Source organism: Saimiri boliviensis, chromosome 18 (assembly GCF_048565385.1).
Source record: "Saimiri boliviensis isolate mSaiBol1 chromosome 18, mSaiBol1.pri, whole genome shotgun sequence".
Taxonomy (NCBI): domain Eukaryota; kingdom Metazoa; phylum Chordata; class Mammalia; order Primates; family Cebidae; genus Saimiri; species Saimiri boliviensis.
Genome location: NC_133466.1, coordinates 16309116 through 16328480, shown reverse-complemented (window position 1 = coordinate 16328480; position 19365 = coordinate 16309116). Strand labels below are relative to the sequence as shown.

General features: G+C 41.3%; 1 long non-coding RNA gene across 2 annotated transcripts in view; it reads right to left on the bottom strand.

The window, feature by feature from the left end:
• The window catches only part of LOC141582042 (uncharacterized), a 628742-nt gene that overhangs the window by 479922 nt on the left and 129455 nt on the right, over positions 1-19365 (bottom strand). For both annotated transcript variants that reach the window (XR_012514892.1, XR_012514893.1), the window contains one exon: positions 7386-7471. This is a non-coding gene — a long non-coding RNA (uncharacterized LOC141582042). The remainder of the gene's footprint in view (positions 1-7385; positions 7472-19365) is intronic.

Genomic DNA, 19365 nt, shown 5'->3' with positions numbered 1-19365 from the left:
TCCATCCATTGCAAAGTCTTTGAAATCACAAAAGGCATATGTAGAATACAGAGTAAATATGGAGGCAAATATAGAATTGTTTATCAAATCTGAGAATTCTGAAATTACCTTCCATTGTGAAACCCAGGAGTGGCACAAATTTAAAATATAAGTAGGTTCAGGAAGGGTTTACGGTAAAGTCATGAATGAGAGTCACAAGGTAGGATGGAACTTTGAAATGTACTCCTCTACTATCTCCAACTGGCTGTTATAAAGGACAACCAAGTCTACTGTTAATAAAACGTCCCTTGGTGCTGTCAGATAGAAAAATTGCTGATGTCCTTATTTATATAATTTAAATACAAAGATTATCTTATGAGGGTCCCTTGCCGTTTCCCAACATTTTGCCCTAAAAAAAGATTCTAGCTTTTTCTTATCTGGCTTTCTTTTTTCCACCTTCCAAAGAGCTCGCACCTTTGCTAGACTGATCTTTTGTAAGACAAAATCAGACGGAGGGCAGGGGAGAAAGCACAGGAAACCAGAGGGCTGGAGCTAGGGGAAGAGATTTTCCCAGGGGAAGGACATTTGAACATGAAAGTCCGGGTATAACTGCAGAGAATATGCACAGAGAATGGGAGAGGGGTGAAGAGAAGATATTAGAAAGCATTGCTTTTGAAAGATGTAAAGGATTTAGGTTACTTTGAAGCTAATTTTGGTTTCAGTGTGGTGTTCTTTTGACCATGATACTTCCCCAGACCCAACCACACCAGTCAATGGCTTACAAACATTCCCATGTGGGCTCATCCAATAATACCCTTTGGGATTCACTATTAAAACACCTAGAATTCCTACTTATGATTTCTGTTTTACCACATGACACTTTCCAGTCGAAAGTGGTTAAATAAACTCCTTGGAGAACCTCCTAAGTTAGGTAATTGGAGCACAGGGAAGAATCTGTCATCAGATGCCTTTCACTAAGTTAATTACAGATAAAACCAACACAAAGTGGTTAGAAGCAAAGGTTAAAATTTCACTCGCTTGGATTTTGCATAATAATGAGTTAAACTGCTGGACTGGATTGGAATCTATTAGGAATATGATTTGGAAACAGAAAAACCAGCCAATGGTGGTCTGATTCTGTTCTTGAAAGTAATTTAAAGTAACACAAACTCACTGAGAATTTACCTGTTTCTTACTTTAAAATGCTATTTGTTATTAGAAAAAAATAGTGCAGATATACAAAAGAATCTATATGCTTTTCTTCAATCAAAGATACTTTCTCCATATGTGTATGGACCACAAATCACCTAAATACTTTATAACTCAGGCACCATGACAGCATTTCAATGCCATCTCATTTCTCAAAACATTAAATCCTCCACAAATTCAGAAAACACATCACCTTAAAAAGCAGCCAGTGCTGGGAAGTGAGGAAGAAGGAGAAGGAGGATGCAGTGGAGAATGGAATGAAATTTATGGAGAATGAAAAAAAAAAAAAAGGATCAATTATTTTCTGTCCTCTAATAGGAAAGAATCAAATGATCCTGTCTCAATGAATATGCTTCATGTTTAGTATTTTTGCTATTTTTTAAAACTTCAGAAAACACATTCCTAAATGAAGAGCCTATCCAAATTCCAAGTTCTTAATTCATCAGGCTTTCCATTACATTTTTCATGAGAAAATTCTCCTTTTTTAAACTACATGGTTTAACGGCTCCTGTATTCCATGAGCTCTCATAATCCTTTTCTGCTGGTGGCACCTATATGCTAAAACTTGTCAAGCTCTAGAACCTTGTTTTTTACTTTACTTCTTCTACATCCACTATAAATACTAGACCCTGATTTTTAATATGTTCAACTATTAAAATATATTAGCTGGAAACTCTCCTTTGCCTTTGCCATGATTGTGAGGCCTCCCCCAGCTATGCTGAACTGTGAGTCCATCAAACCTTCCTCCTTTATAAATGACCCAGTCTCGGGTATATCTTTATTAGCAGTGTGAGAACAGACTAATACACCAACCAAGCTACAGGACACACACACTTGGCTGTTCGACTCCCTTGGAGTAGGCACGGGCAGTTCACCATTATGAATATCCAAGTGACAGGGTTTGAAGGAACCCAGTAGCTTCTCAGCTGCCCATCCAAATACACTGAAAGCATCTCTTAACATAAAGTGTTGACGAAAAGCAACCCAGCTTATTCTCATTATTCAGAGATTCACTTATTTGTAACTTCAAAATCAATTCTCTCAGTGCTTTCATGGCCATTCACAGATTTGCACAGAGCAGGAAAATTGTCTGTGTCACCCGACACATATATTCCCAGCTAAGGTGGAACAAGGCAACATGCTGCCTTCTTGTTTCAGTGGACATACTGTAAAACCAGTGTCCTTTTAGTTTTCCATTGACTGCCATGCTTTTTACATTTGTGTGCTTTGCTTTGGTGATTTCACTACTTAAAAGTTCCCAAGCACAGTGTGAACTGTCATCTAGTATACATGTTAGGTAATCTTCATTCAACCTGAGCTACAGTGTTGTTGGCCATAAGTTCAATACTAACAATCCAACAATAGATTGTGTAAATAAGGTGTTTTTAAACAGAAACATACGTAAGGTATGTGATGATCAGATGGTGAACACATTATGACCAGAGGCTCCTGGAAACCTAACCCCCTGTATTTCCCCTTAGGAACAACGGTTCCGTATTTGCTAATTCAGTGTTTAGAGTGACTTTATAAAAGACAACTACTACAAATAATGAGAATTAACTGTAACTTCACCATATTATGGTCCTGGAAAAATAGGACCCAGAACAGACAGTAATGTTAAAATATAAGGGCCTGAATGGAGGTTTTGATGGGCTCCACCCTGAGCAACTAAGGAAGGTCATGTGAAATAGGAGAGCACTGAACTGCAGCTGGAGAAGCACCAGAGACAAACTTCTTCCTCTTCTCCATATTTCCTGAGCCCAACCCTAATATTGATATATAGTCTTATAATAATATTACATAAATTATCCATGGCAAAAGAGGAATTATCTCAGGATTTTACACTTAATGTTTGATATGACTGGTATTACTCAGTGTAGTAGCTACCAGCCAAATGTAGTCACCGTGTACTTGAAGGTGGCTCATCCAAATTGAGATGTCCTTGAGAATATTTTTTGAGACAGGATTTTGCTCTGTCTCCCAGGAGGCTAGAGTGCAGTGGTGCAACCATGAAGCCTTGACCTCCAGAGCTCAATCCATCCTCCCACCTCAGCCTCCCTCATATCTGAGACTACAACATGCACCACAATGCCCAGCAAATTTTTGTATTTTTGGTAGAGGTAGAAAGAGGGTTTCAGCATGTTGCCCAGGCTGGTCTCAAACTCCTGGGGTCAAGGTATCCTCCCACCTTGGCCTCTTAAAATGCTGGAATTACAGGAATGAACCACCATGCCCAGCACAAATAATTATTATATTGATTACATATTGAAGTATTTTACATAATAGGCATTAAAAGTACTGAAATTAATTTTATCTCTTTTTTTACCTTTTAAAAATGTGGCTACTAGAAAATGTTAAATGGTTTATATGGACTGCATTGTGCTTGTATTACACAGTGCTGATTTGGAATAAACAGCTGAATTGGGAGGATTAATAGTAAGAATTTATAGTGGAAATAGTAAACTAGATCACCATATAACAGCTATTGCTTACATTCTACTTACTCTGAGACAGGCACTGCTCTAAGTACTTTACATATATTACTAATTACATATATTACTTTACATATATTAACTTGACTGATCCTCACTGGAATTCTCAGGGATAGGTGTTATGCATTTTGCAAATTAAAAACTGAGACAAAATAAAAGCGAAGTGATTTGCCCCAGGTCACACCAGATTTGAGCCAGATTTGACCTAGGTAATATAGCCCACATTCTTAACCATCCCACACATAACCCCCTCCCCCCCCAAACACACACACACACACACACACACACACACACACACACACACACACATCTATTTGATGCAATCATCAAACCCATGAAATAAAAATTACTTATCAGTAAATAGAAATCAGAGCTTATGCCTCAGTTGCATTCTTTGAAGATATAAAAGAAAAAGATATTTTTATAAAGGAATGAACACTAACTTCCAAAAGTTTTGCAAGATTTTGCAAAAATTGAGCCACCATGAATGTGAGGATGGTGTGTCGCTTTCCCTCTAGATCTACTATAGAAACACAGGTCAAATGGTAGGAAGATAAAGTAAAAAACATACCAATTGTATTGGTAATAAAAGAGAATACTAAAAAAATTTTGAAGGGGAATTTGGAGATAAATGTCAGGAAAAGAACTTTTCAAGTGAGAAGGAGTCTGCAGATGAACAAGGGTTCTAGGTAAATGAAGAGGCAAACCAGCAGGAACAGGAGTTCGATGGAAGAGGCCGAAATCTGCTGAATGAACAGACAGGATTTGTAAAACAAAACTGCTCACACTGCCCATAGAAAACTGCTTGTTTGTTGTTTCAAAAATCAGTTGAAAGTTCTTTGAGAGAATTGTTTCTATGTAAAAAATAATGATTATATTCATTTAGTTGTGCAAAGGACAACGGACAGGCTTCTGTGCTGGTTATTCCTGGGAAGAAAGGCATCCAGAAAGGCCAGGAAACGGGAACAACTCTCTTTTATACCTGCAGGATCTGCATCTTCAGAACTTCATGCAGGCCTTGTAGATTTCTTTTATTAAAAAAAAAAAAAAAAGTAGAGACAGAGTCTCTCTCTGTGTTACCCAGGCTGGAGTACAGTGGTGCAACCATAGCTCACTGCAGCCTCCAACTCCTGGGCAGAGGTGATCCCCCTGCCTCAGCCTCTCAAGTAGCTGGGGACTGCAGATGCATACTGCCACAACCGGCTAATTTTTTTTTTTATTTTTCTTTTGTATAGACAGAGTCTTGTTATGTTGCCTGGGCTGGTCTCGAACTCTTGGCCTCAAATGATCCTTGCACCTCAGCCTCCTAAAGTGCTGGGATTACAGCCATAAGCCACCATGCCTGGCCTGGGTTTCATTTTAAAACACTGAGAACAATTAGTCAACATGTCACTGCACACTTGCATGGAGACAACTCCTCTGCTATACAGGGAAGCCTGGGACAGAAGCAGGTGTTGCTGAACAACGTGACTGGCCTGGGACTCAGAAAACCTGCATTCAAAGTCTCTCTGTTACGTATTACCCTGGGGATCTTGGCACATCACAGTTTCCAAGGGCTTTATTTCTAAAGAGAAAGGTGGAACAAAAGGAAGAAGTTTACATACAGATTAAAAATCTAAAACAGCAGCTGGGTGCTGTAGCTCATGCCTGTAATCCCAGCACTTTGGGAGGCCGAGGTGAGTGGATCACAAGGTCAGGAGATTAAGACTATCTTGGCTAACACAGTGAAACCCTGTCTTTACTAAAAATACAAAAAATTAGCCGGGTATGGTGGCACGCACCTGTCGTCCCAGCTACTCAGAAAGCTGAGGCAGAATCCCTTGAACCCAGGAGGCGGAGGTTGCAATGAGCCAGGATTGTGTCACTGCACTCAAGGCTGGGCAACAGAGCAAGACTCCATCCAAAAAAAAGAAAGTCTGAAACAGGGCTCAGTGCTTGCTCTTCAACTTCAAGACATGGGCCATATTACCTCTTGGAGCATGCTTCTTCATCTCAAAGATGCTGATAATCATGCCCGCCTCATGGGACTGATGAAATGATGGAGCGAGATCATCTTGGTAAAGTGTTTAGCACAGTGTTTAGCCTGGCTCATACTACAAACCCAAAAATGATTTTTTTAAATGACATGATAATTCAGCTTCTTTCCAGCTCAGACATGCTATGAAGATATGCAGCCAGCACTGCCTTGCCATGCTGCGTCTTTTTTTCTGACCCAAGCCTGTTCCTTATTAAAATGCTGCAACTTTGTGGTGAGAAAAGGAGTTATTCCATAATTTTGAGCATCAGAAAGTGAACCAACTGACACCAATGCCCCAGCAATGATCCTAAGTATTAAGAGTTGCTTTCATCTTTACAGATGGAAGAAGTGAGGACAAGACTTGGTCAAGACCACACACGCTGAGGAACCACCAAGAGAGACCAGACATTCAATCCCTTCTTCAAGCCCTTGAGCTCTGTTTGCTAATTACTTGTGAGAGTTATTAACATGCTTTTTATTTTTCTTTAATTTTGGTTTTCTTCATTTATAGCTATGAACATAATCCCTTGCTCAAGGCTCAAGGCTAAATACTAGGTAGGACTCATATTCTCACTGGCAGAAGCCTGCTTTAAACACTTTCTCTAAAAAATAGAACCTTGTTTATAAGCTTTCTACCATCGCTACAAAATGTAATATGCAAATGAGGCATTTTAGAACTTTAGAGTTTAATAAAGGCAGCACTCCAAACCCCAACTAGACATTTATGTAAGTGCATTACTGGCATTTGCATGGGCCATAATGAAAGCTAAGGGGGGAAACTGCTTGTTTCCAGAATAGAGCATAACCTTTATTTGCCCTTACAAATAAAACTTAACTGTTTGTTTGTTTGTGTTTTTAGTCAGACACTACATTTGGGTTCTTTATAGTTCCAGGTTGTAATAACAGAGCAGCAGCAAATTTCCTAAGAAGAAAAAATTGTTTGATGAGAAATTAGTTATTCCAAAAGAATCACCCTAACTATTTGACTTCGGTATGCCTCTGCATTTGCTCTCTGGCTTTTGACAGATCAGCTTCTTCACTAGATGTATCACGTCTTTTTTTTTTTTTTTTTTTTTTTTTTTTTTTTTTTTTTTTGAGACAAGGTCTACTCTGTCACCCAGGCTGGAGTGCAGAGGCATGATCTTGGCTTACTGCAACTTCTGCCTCCTGGGTTCAAGCATTTCTCCTGCCTCAGCCTCCTGAGTAGCTGAGACTACAGGTGTGCACCATTATGCCCAGCTAGTTTTTTGTTTTTTGTTTTTTTGGTAGATACAGGGTTTCACCATGTTGGCCAGGCTGGTCTCAAACTTCTGGCCTCAAGCAATCTGCCCTCCTTGGCCTCCCAAATTGGTATCACATCTTTTTAAAATGAATTTCTTCGAGATCAGTTTTCCCTAAATCTCTCTGTGTATACTCAGTAGAAAGGACCAGCTGATAGTCCTGACTATTCCATCCTGATTAATAAGTCAGTCAACATTCTCGAGTGTCCCTAGAGCTAACCTAGCATGTACCCAATAAATGCATGCTAAATGAGATTGAAACTAAATCTATTCTATATAAGTAAGTGACTTACAGCACATCTCTTGGTTTTGATGTCCCCCAGATACAGATTCTGAGAGAGAACCTGGATGCAGACAGTTTATTGGGGAGATAATCTCAGATAGGACAATAGAGAATGTGAGACTTACAGGAAGGGCGGTAAACGAAAAGGGAGGCCTTCACGAATCATCAGGTAATCACTGCGGACAACTGAGCTGCCAACTCGGAGGGAGCACTGGGAGGAAACACAGGGAGGGAACTTGGTGAAACCTCAGGCCTTTCTCCCCTTAACCTTCTCCTAACCAGACATCAACAGCTTCCCAGGGATCCCAGACAAGAGCGAAGGCCTAGGTGCTGCCAGCTCTCAGGCTGAACTCACCGTTTCCTGACTCAGACCGCAGTTACTGTCAGAAGCAACGCTCTCCACCATCCCCAGTCCAGATTCTCAATCTCATTCCAAATCTTGCCTTTAAATCATTCTGGATGATTTTTATAACCTGGTCTTCAATTCGTCTACGTTTACTAATCTATTCCCTAAAATAATTGCAGAAGATACTGTTCCCCCTGGCACATTATTAGGTTGACATCCATAGGCGTTTTTGCTCATCAGTTTCAGTAGTTGCTAAAAGTGACTTCCAGTAACTTGTAAATATTGAAAGTCTAAAACAAAATTGTCACTCGGATCCTTTAAAAGTTCCCAATGGAATTTAAATTCCAAAGAAATGTGATATTCATCATTGTTCACTTAAAAATATAAACGTACACGCTTGTTTTATAATGTTCCTTGAAGTCACATTTCTGTTCCATTTTCCCCACAGAGCTTTGTGCTAATACAATAATATACTTGAAAGAATTTAATTCAATAAGGCTGCCATAGTTCACCACAGAAAAGGGTATAAATTAACATTTTTTAAATGTCCTATGGCCATATAGGTTCAAATGTATTTTTTTAAGTTTTCTTTTGGAGAGTTACCATAATATGTCTTACTTAGCACACAATTGATCAAAACAATACAAATATATTTTAATGTTAATAAATAAACTTGAAAATTTAAATTTGAATGGAAAGTCATCTCAATGAAATGAGCAGGACTGGTCAGTTTTTCCAATTAGTTAATCTCTCTATGAATGAATACTATTTATCAATAAAATAAGACAGAGGTTAATATTAATGTTGTCCTTTGTTTTAAAAAATAGCAGTGAAAAGACTTGTCCAAAAAATTTATTTAAGTAGTTGAAAACATCAGATTTTATTATAGCAGTATCATTCAATTCTTTGAACTTTTTTAGAGTTAACATCCTAAACATAGCACAGTAGTCTACCATCAAAGATTATTTTCAGCCAGGCCCAGTGGCTCACACCTGTAATCTGGGCACTTTGGGAGACCAAGGCCTGCAGATCACTTGAGGTCAGGAGTTCAAGACCAGCCTGGCCAACATGGCAAAACCCTGTCTCTACTAAAAATACAAGAATTAGCCAGGAGTGGTGGCAGGTGCCTGTCATCCCAGCTACCTGAGAGACTGAAACATGAGAATCCTTGCACCACTACGATCCAGCCTGGGCAACAGAGCAAGACCCTGTCTCCAAAAAAAATAATAATAATAATAAAAATTATTTGGAATATCCTAAGTATGTTTTCTAATTTTATTCTGAGCAAAGAATTAAAAATCATTGTAAAAGAATGCAGTCCCCAGTTAACAGATCAGTTTCCTCAATAGCTGTACCAGTTCACAGGGTCCCTTTGCTCGGGTTTTTCCACTACAGCAAGATAAGTAGTGACTCAAGGGATGGAGGTAGGAACAGGGAAAGGGCAAGTGTGGGAGGAGAAGCAAGAAACTGCAGATCATAACGGTGCCTAGAGATCAGTGTGAGAAAAGAAAACAGGGAAATTGAGGCTCTGGAAGTTGATTTTGTTGACACTGTCTTAGTCCCTATGCACTCCCTTGAGAAGTCTGTGTATCCCCAGGACACCCACACGTTTACACTTCAGTGGCTTTGGGATAATTTTACCGTCCCAAAGTCTTTCTTAATTTTGCCTTGTGAAATTCGACGTCCACGCTTTTGAAACCCGGAAACTGAAAATTAACTCTTTGGTTTGGCTACATCATCCTCAGGACAAGTTAGTAAAACCTAATACCCAGGCAGGTGTCTGGAAAGGAAGGAAGGATAGAAGACAAATGGCTTCTCGGAATAAAAAACACGTTAGCTAACCTTTCAAAGTTGCACCCTGCTGACTCAGAATAACAAAGGAGCCACATCCTTTATGGATGCTACAGAATTCATGACGTTCAATTACTTGATTTGGGCCTTTAGTTTGTAGATTTAAGATTTAGTGGAGAAAAAAAGAAGAACGTGTAATAGACTAATTTTCAACGATGTTAAAAATGCCTGTACATGGACTCATTAGATAACTCTCAATGCATAGGTAAATTTGTCGTTCAAATAGGACCATTTATTTATAAGCCTGATTTCTTTGGGAAGAAATTCCATTCAGACCAGATCTGTTTCATTCAAGTAAGCCGGAGAGGGCTTGCTTGAAATAAACTGATAAATCCTTCTGGTCCCAATAAAAAATGGAGGCTATATCCCTCATTTTAAAAATGCATCTGTTTTGCATGTAGTGTGTATATGCATAAATATAATAATCTGAAGCAGTCTGCTGCTATTTAATTATAGCAATACATGTGATGATGAAGAAAGAGATTGAAGCAATTCAGGGCCGTGAGCCAAGGAATGCAGGGTGCAGTTTCAGCCCAGTGAGGCCCATTTCAGACTTGGGACCTCCAGAACTAGAAAACAGTAAGTGTATGTTTTCTTCAACTCTTAGTTCGTGGTAATTTGCTACAGTGGCAATGGGAAACTAATTCAGTGCCCTAATAAAATGACATGTCTTTACAAATTAACTATGTAGGCATATCCCATAATCATCCTACATTAAAAGTATTTAATGTCCCCTAAAATAGAATTCCATTTTAATAATTACCACTTACGACTTTTGATCGTCCCAAGTGATCTAATGCAGATATGAAAATAAGTATATCACAAGGCTAGGCCCAAAGGAAATTGACGGGGCTAAGCAGTAGAAATCAGAAGTTATTAGAAATCATGGGGCCTCCCTAAAGATTGGGAGATTTATCAACTGTGCTTTTCTTTCCTATTCAAGTGGTTATGTTTGCCCAGAAATTCATGAACATGGAAGAACTCTAAGTTTGTCTTTGGTGGGCACATACTTGTTTTCTTCTAAACTCATGATGTAGAGGGAATAATTAAAAGCTAGAGACCACTGGGGATGGAAAAGTATTCGCTTAAAAAAATGGAACCTGGATACAAACATCACGGGCCAGCTTGAATTTTGGTGAGAATAACGATTTTTGAAAAATGTCTGTTAAAACTGTTCTCCATGCCAAGCTCCACGGTAAACCACAAGTAGGAATTGATCTGTTGTATTTTATAAAATCCAAATGCTGTTTTTCTGATTTGAATACTTTTTTTTAACAGATTCTGAAATAGGACACAAGGGAAAAAATTGAGACAGTACATTTCAGCCTTCTCAAGCTGCCAGGACACAGATCCCTCCCTCTTTCCCTCCAGAAAGGATCAGGCAGTCCCTACTCCTCAGCCTGCAGGGAGCGGTGACTCCCTGACTTGTCTGTCATGGTGGGCTGCCTCTGAGAAGGGCCCCTATAATATTCACACCCATGTGTAATCTCTTCCTCTTAAATGCGGCTGGACTTGGTGACTTGCTTCTAACACACAGAACGTGACAAAAGAGTTTGAGATTAGGTTATAAAACACTGTGACTTCTGGCTTGCAGGCCTCTCTTTCTTGCTGTCTTGGAGCCCTGGCATAGAAGGAAGCAAGCTGCCGTGTTCTAAGTAGCCCCGTGGATAAGTCCACACAGCAAGGACTCATGTCACCAAGAAAACAACCAGCGAGGAACTGAGGCCTCAGTTTAATAGCCTGTGAGGAACTGATTCCTGCCAATAGCCACAGGAGTGAGCACGGAAGCAGTTCCGCTTCCAGTGGACCCCTGAGGTGACCACAGCCCTAGCCAACACCTTGACTATAGCCTGATAAGAGGCCTAAGGCTCATTGTGTCTTTCTACCACTTCCTCCCTCATTCAGGATTTATTCACGCTATTGATGGGTATGGCATGACATGTGCCATGTAGACCATTCTCTGCCATTTCTTCCATGGGCAGGCTTCTTATTGGAGGCCTCCCACTACCCCATCCCAGAAGAAAAAAAACTCATGCTCCAACAAGAAGCCTGCCCATGGAAGAAATGGCAGAGGATGGGCTACAGGGCACATGCCGTGTCATACCCATCAATACCGTGAATAAATCCTGAATGAGGGAGGAAGTGGTAGAGAGATACTATGAGCCTTAGGCCAAAAACGGGAGAAGATGGAAGGAGCAGACCTTTTCAAATGGAAAGAAGCACCAGGAGTAAGGAATGAGAGCCCCCTAGCCCTCACAATACCCTGTTTTTACTATGATGCTCGATTTACATTTAAAGAACTTGAAGCTTATACAGCTTGAGTAACCCAAGGTCACATAGATACTATGTAATAGAGCTAGAATCGATAAATATCCAATTTCTGAAAAACTGCCATATTTTGTGTTACCATTATACACCCCATACTCAAAATCTGCCTGGAAGTAGCTATCTGATGAAGACATTTATACTTGCCCATGAAAATGTCACGTTTTGGGAATGATGCCCCCTCATTCACTCTGTGTCCTCAGATGTCCCCTAAATCGGAAGTTTTATGGAACGACGCCTTGGCCAGGAAACAAAATACACACCTGGCTTAGAAGTGAGCAGCTCCTTCATAACATAGGGTTAGAGAGAAAAGAGAGAGAAAAAAAGAAGTGAGCAGTCCCTGGAGCCACCTGCAAGCTGTCTGGGAATCTGCAGAGCACGGTAGCACTGCACAGCCTGTGTCTGAAGCCATGAGCCTTGCCAGTAGCTGGTAGCCCACACAGAAGTGATGACATGCAAGGCAGCTTGTCCAGAGTCCCCGGGTAGCACGTGTCATTCCTGGAAACCTAACAGGTCAGAAAATCATTGCTTTGAACTTGAGACAAGATACTTGCTTTCATCAGCCACCCACCCTCTCCTGCCCTTTTGTTCTATGACACAGGCTGAATCACAGATGGTGACACTTGGCTTCCTGCTGCCTTTGAGGTACAGGGTTGAAAATGGCTATTTCTAGCCCTATGTGCTGCACAAGTAGAATGCTCAGGGACTATCGGCTCTTTAAGATTTCAGGTCCTATTTTAAAGAAAATGGGGAAAATATTTAATGGCTCCAGAGTTATATGTGCACTGTTAGAGTAGTGTCCTTTATTCAATGGTATTTCAGTGCCCATTGTGTGCCAGGCACTGGATGTGTGCTGAGGGTCACTGCCGAATAAAGCAGAGAGCTTGTGCGCCAGGAGCACACACAGTCTAGTGTCAGAAACAAACAACTGAACTCGCAAAGATGATACAGCAGGTGCTGGCATCAAGGGATGTCCCAGATCACGTGGCATCTCCGAGGATGGACTGCATATGTGAGGGGGATTCGCAAAGGCAGAAGACAATGGGTTGTGGACATCACTGTCAATTTCCCTCTCGGGGACCCAGTTCACTAAGTTGCTCTTCCTTCGCCCAGAACAAAAGAAGGCTGTAGGCACAAGGAGTGGATGTAGGCACTGGCGGGCATGAAAGGGACTGGTAGGGGGGCCACAGGTTGGGATAAGGAACTTGTGTAAATAATGTTTCCCAAGGAGACAACAGAAAGGCTCACCAGCACACATCTGCGTAGGCACCCGAATCATCTTGAGTTTCCCCACTCCTCAGAGGGAAAGATTCTGTCTGAACAAGAAAAACCTTGATTTTTGCTGAGTGTCAGACCTGAGTCCCATCTCCTGAATGTCCTTCAAAATGCACTCTCTGCCTCTAGATAAAGTGTTGCTTGTCAGTAATATGCAGGTACCTCCAGAATAAGGACTGTGCAATACTGAAGCTTCACTGGGTCAGCTTGTTCTCTACTCATCACATCTCCCAAACAAAAACATTAAGAATTAGCAGCGACATTGCTTATACAAATTGTGTGGTCTTCCATTTCCCTGCATGAAGCAGAATTCATCTTAGATAACATTGGCTCTGTTTCTCAGCTAAGCCTCCACAACAATCTCCAGCTGAAAATCCCATCATGTATCCTGAGCATCCACTAGCTGTCTCTTCCTCAGACACACATGCAGGTCTCATGAGAAATGAGCCAGTGATGCCCTTGTGGACCTCTCTGCAGTTGAACTGGAACTTGCAACTCCTCCACCCACACCTTCCATTTTGCTCTTCCTTTTCTCTGTGGGTCACTAATATTTTGACTTAAGTTGCCTACCCACTCCTCCCAACCCCATTTTTTTCACACACAGATGTTTTGTTCCATGTGACCTTTTGGTAGCCGGCTTGCTGTCCTTTGCAAGCCACTGTTTAGTCTTCCTCTGTGACAGCCTCTCCCCACCCACTTCCCAGCAATGGCAGCGCTATTGCTGATCCTTTTCCTCCTTCACATTAATCTTACAGCAACCTCCATCCACAGATGTCTGTTCTACCGTGTCTTGGCCCATTTAGGGATGGAGAAAAGTCATTGGTGTCCTTCCTGGGAGACGGTATTAACACTGGATGCCATTGCCGACCTCCCGTTACTAAAACACTGTAGCAGTCGAACCTTCTAAGCTCAAAATCCCTAATCTCCATATCAGGAGTTCAAAATAAAACTGAGCCTCTCATTTTGTTTCACACCCCTGCCTGATTATCTTAGGAACATAAAGCAGACAGTAGCTCCCTAAAAAGAGACCCAAGTTTGCAAAGAGCCTGAGTTCACGGAAAGCAGGTTAGACTCCACACAAAAACACATTGCATATATTTATAATACATGTTTTAAACTCTGACAGCAGGAGTACACCACTGAAATGTTTTCATCTTTGTTTTTTACATTTTCTGTCTGCCACAGCATGTCTGCTTTCAACTATAATCAGAAATTTGGCAAGATGACTTTTAAAAAAAAATTTCCTTATTTATAATTTGCAGTCATATTTATAATGGTGAAAAGGTGAATGCTGAGGTCTTGATCATAAAAAAAAAGTTTATAAATGAATTGTTTTTACATGAAGTAAAGGAGCAGTGAAGGACTTTGACATGACCCATAGAATAATCTTGATTGAACCCATGCCCACAGCTTTGATCAGCTCTGTGATGCTGTGCTGCCTGAGTACCTCACTGAAATGGGTGGGTCTCATCATGAGTCAACAAAAGCCTTGTATGTGAAGAATAATCAATCCCGTCTTTTCTACATGTGGCAGTGTGCCTGCTCAGCATTAAAACAAGTTTGGTGTCTGCTTAAGAAGACAGATTTTATATCATTAGATATTGCTCTGTAACAAACCACCCCAAAGCATAATGGGCCAAACAGCAACCACTTGCATAACTCATGGTTCTGGAGGTCAGCAACACAGAGTAGGATAAACCGGGTGATTCCACACTCCGCTGAGCTCCCTCAGGCATCTATAATCGGTTGTGGGTTGGTCAGGTGGCCCTGCTTCTGGAAGTTGGCCAGCTTCAGTGGGGGCTCCTCGGCTCTGCTTTATATGATCTCTCATTCCTCAGCAGGCTAGTCTGGGCATGGCTTCATAATCTTCCCAAGGTTCCAAGAGGGAGAATAGAAGTGTATGAAGTCTTTTGGGGCTATCTTGGTTTTCTGTTGCTGTATAACAATTTCTACAAACTTAGCACCTTAGCACAACACTCATTTACTGCTCACAGGTCTGCAAATCGGAAGTCTAATGAAAAAGAACTGGGTTCTCTACCCGGGGTATCAAGAGGCTGAAATTATGGTGTCACCTGGGCTAAGTTCTTAGCTGGAGGCTCTGGGGGTGAAAATCTGCTTCTAATCCCATTCTCAGTGTTAGCAGAATTCAGTTACTTGTGGTTGTAAGACTGAGGTCCCTGATTCTTTGCAGGCTGTCAGTAAGAGGCCACTTTCAGCCACTGAAGATGACCCACATTCCTTACCACAAAGCTCCCTCCATCTCTAATACAGTCAGGGTATGTCCACTTCTTCCCGTGTCTCAGACCTTGGACTGCCTCTGTCTCTGACCACTAGACCCAGATTCAAAGAGCCCATGTGATTAGTTCAGGTCTCCCCGAATCACCTCACTACCTTGTGGTCAACTGATTTGGAAAGTTGGTTATATCTACAAAATCCCTTTTGCTATATAGCATAACCTAATCACAAGAGTAATAGCTCATCATATTCACAAGTGCCGACCACAGTGAAGGCAAGGAGGTTGCACAACAGTAAGGGCCACTGTGGAATTTAGCCTCCTGCAGAGGCCTGGGCTTGTGCAGCTCATTGGCCCTTCTCCCTCATCCTAAAGACCAAAGCAGATCAGCCCAAATTCAAACGGTGGGAAAGTAGATTCTACCTTTCGATGGAAGGAGCTACAAGGACTTATTACACAGAGGGCAGACGCAAGGAAGGGGTGTAGGAACAACATCAGTTTTTGCAATCTGCCACAAACGGGATATATGAGACTGACTTCCAGAATCCAGGCAGCCCAATGCCTTATGGTAGCTGTTGATGCAACAAGGTGGCCCACATAAAGAGCCCACTTCTAGTGACTAGGATGAGAATATGGAAGGACAGGCAAGACACATCAGGCGCACACTGTCCCTGAAGTAGGCTAACCCACCTTTATTTCCTTTCTTCTCCACTTCACAAAGCCCAGCTATCTTTTCCTCCTGCTCTCTCATCAGTGCAACAGAAGAGCGAATCAGGAGACTTTCACGCTTCTCTTAAGTCAGCCTAGAAGTGAGGAGATGCTTGTTCCCAAACTGGAAGACTGAGTATATTAATATCCTTTCAGTAGCTGGGTGTAGTGGCTCATGCCTGTAATCCTAGCACTTTGGAGGCCGAGATGGGCAGATCACCTGAAGTCAGAGTTCAAGACCAGCCTGGCCAACACGGTAAAACCCCACCTCTACTAAAAATAGATAAATTAGCCAGCCGTGGTGGTGGACACCTGTAATCCCAGCTACTTGGGAGGCTGAGGTAGGAGAATCACTTGAACCTGGGAGGCAGAGGTTGCAGTGAGCCGAGATTGCGTCACTGACTCCAGCCTGGACAACAAAGTGTGACTCCATCTCCAAAAATAAAAAATGAAAAATAATATCCTTTCAGAAACCTGCTGGTTGTGTTTGGATACAATTAAAAAAAAAAAAAAAAAAAAAAAAAAAGGATGAGAGGCAGGCAGGTGCAAAGAGTCACAATTGATCCAGTTGTGAAACTCAGAATTGACAGATAAACGTCCTTTCATTTATTGATATTTTGAGATTCACAGGTGTTTAAATTTTATTCTTCTAAGGCTGAATAGTTCCCACATCCCTTCCATATGTAAAATTGGAGCCGCTGGGGAGGTTTAAAAGAGGCTCTTCATAAACTCAGAAGTAAAAAGAGACAAGAGTCCCAGTAAATACAAAATGATTGGGGTGAGGGAGGCAGATTTTCTGTCTCAGTGAAGTATTGTTTGTTGGCTGGTTGATTGGTTGGTTGGTTTTCGAGTCAGGGTCTTGCTCTGTTACCCAGACTGGAGAGCAGAGGTGCAATCTCAGCTCACTGCAGCCTCTGCTTCCTGAGTTTAAGCAATTATCAGGCCTTGGTCCCCCAAGTAGCTGGGACCACAGGCGTGCACCACCTGCCCAGGTTAAGTTTTGTATCTTTAGTAGAGATGAGATTTCACCATATTGGCCAGGCTGGTCTTGAACTCCTGGCCTCAAGTGATCTACCTGCCTCAGTCTCCCAAAGTTCTGGGATTACAGGCATAAGCCAGTGCTCCCAACCCCTCAGTGGAGTTTTATCCACTTACTATAAAACATTTTTGAGGCTTTAGAGGCAGAGCCAGAGAAAATAAGACTTCAAAAATCTGCCTTATTTTTTTCTTTAGAAGTGCTGAAATCATGGCCTACTTGTGTTTTCAGAGCTTAATTATTCCATAGAATGTTAAAAAAAAAAATCTGCTGTATGATTCCCCAGCTGCCTTAGAAATGTGCACCAAGCTTACAGTGAAAATTTGTAAGGAACACATATTTCTTTCAAGGATTCTCAAGAGCTCTGGAGAATTGTGCCTTTCTCTGCATACATCCCTTTATTGTTCTCACATCTCACTTTCATGGGCTACATCCACCAAGCCCTGCTTCACTTCACAGGCCAGGTCTTCTAGAGCTCTGGGAGGTTTCCATTGCTGATTGGCATCTAGCCAGTAATATACACGCAGAATACAAGGGTGAGAGGATGCCTTACGAAGTAAAGAATCACATTCAGGGAGAAACACAGGAAGGGTCAGGTTGGAAGCCGACATTGAAAAGCCAATTGCATCGTGTTTTCATTTGCTGGAGATGGCATTATGGGAGGGGGATGGAGGGTTGTTTCTCAGCTTCTTCCGATGACAGTCAGATAATTGCTGCAAGTGAAGAGCTCAGAATAGCAACAGTTTGCCAACACATGAGGGCCCCTCTGTATGTATTCATCTTTTTTGTCACTTTCCACTTATGTATGTGTTATTGAAGTAACAATGGACACGTTGAACTTTCCTTTTCAAAAAGCTATTAGCTTAGCTGGTGGTCTGTATTATTTCCACATTTAAGCAATAAAGCAGTGCTTCCTTACCAAAAATTGGACTTTTTTAAGTTTGTTGCCAGATCTCCCAAAAAGACAGCTGAAGTCTATTACATGTGTTGATCGCTATTATTGGGAGAAGGTGTTGGCAATCTTTTGAGTGGGGTGTGACGTTGCCAATGTGTTTTTCCAACAAGGTGAGGATGAGACAAGATAAAGAGCAAGGAAGGGTAAAGGGCGCTGATGTGGACACAGAGAACGGCTCCCTCTTGCTGTCCTCCCTCTGCTTTCCATCAAAGTCAAGTGTGTCTTATAAAACCAGCAGGGACAGTTCTGTCAGATGTCTGTTCCATCTCTGACACTTGGTTCCGTCTTTCAGAAACCTTTCTGTGACCTGGGATATAGTCCCAAGGAGAAGCCAGGAGCCTGGGCCTGTACCCTGAGGGTTCCTTATTCAGGTCACTGCCCTTTTCCCTGAACTCCAAAATAGTAAGGCTTATGTCCTAGGAAAACCTCCCAGAGATGGCTCTAGTCCCAACGTTTTTGCAATTGTAGCATTTCTTATCCTGTAATAATACACAAACTCTCACATTTAAATGCATTCACTCAACAGAGGCCAACTTCAGTGCAAGCACTTCTGAGGAATTTGTGTATACAATGGGGACAAAACAGGCAGTCGGTGCCCTTGGGAAGCTTAATCCTAGTCGTTTTAATGCATTTTGCTTTCAATTAACTTTTTCTGAATAATTCTATGACCATATTGAGATCATGAGTGACATCTTGAAATATACGTACACTGGGTTGTAAACCACAATGAAAAAATATATCAATGTTACCCTTTCCAGAAGCTCATGTGTACTTAAGGTGAAACCAAAAAAAAAAAAAAAAAAAGAAAAAAAACCTAAATTAGGTATTCACAGATACCCTTTTGAGAAATTCAGGAGAGCAGCAAAGGTACACTGACATGCGTATTTCTGACCCCATTTGATGACCTAACACATTTCCTCCCTCTTCATTTTCTATTGCTGAACCACAGTATTTTCCTGTTTGGCACAAAGAACACAAGTCTTTCTCTTTTTGTTTTTCCCGCTGAGGCTATGAAATTGGCCATTCAGTTATTATAGTAAGCAATAGTGAGGACATTTCAAGCACGAGTAACTAAAGAAGTGTTTTCTAAAGTTAAGATATTTTTATTTAATTACATTAGAAGGAACTAAATATGGTATGGATAAAAATAGACAGAATTACCCAGAACTGAGGGAAAAAAAAAATAAGTTGGGAGAAAATGTTAATAAGATCTGAATAACGTGAATGCCATCTTCGTGGCATTTTCTCCCTAAACTTTATCAGTTGGGAGAAAACTAAATCTTCAATATTAAAGACAAGTCTTATGAGCAAAAACTACTGTCCGGTCACCCTCTAGAGCAGGGCACTGCCTAAATGGAACTTTCTGTGATGAGGGA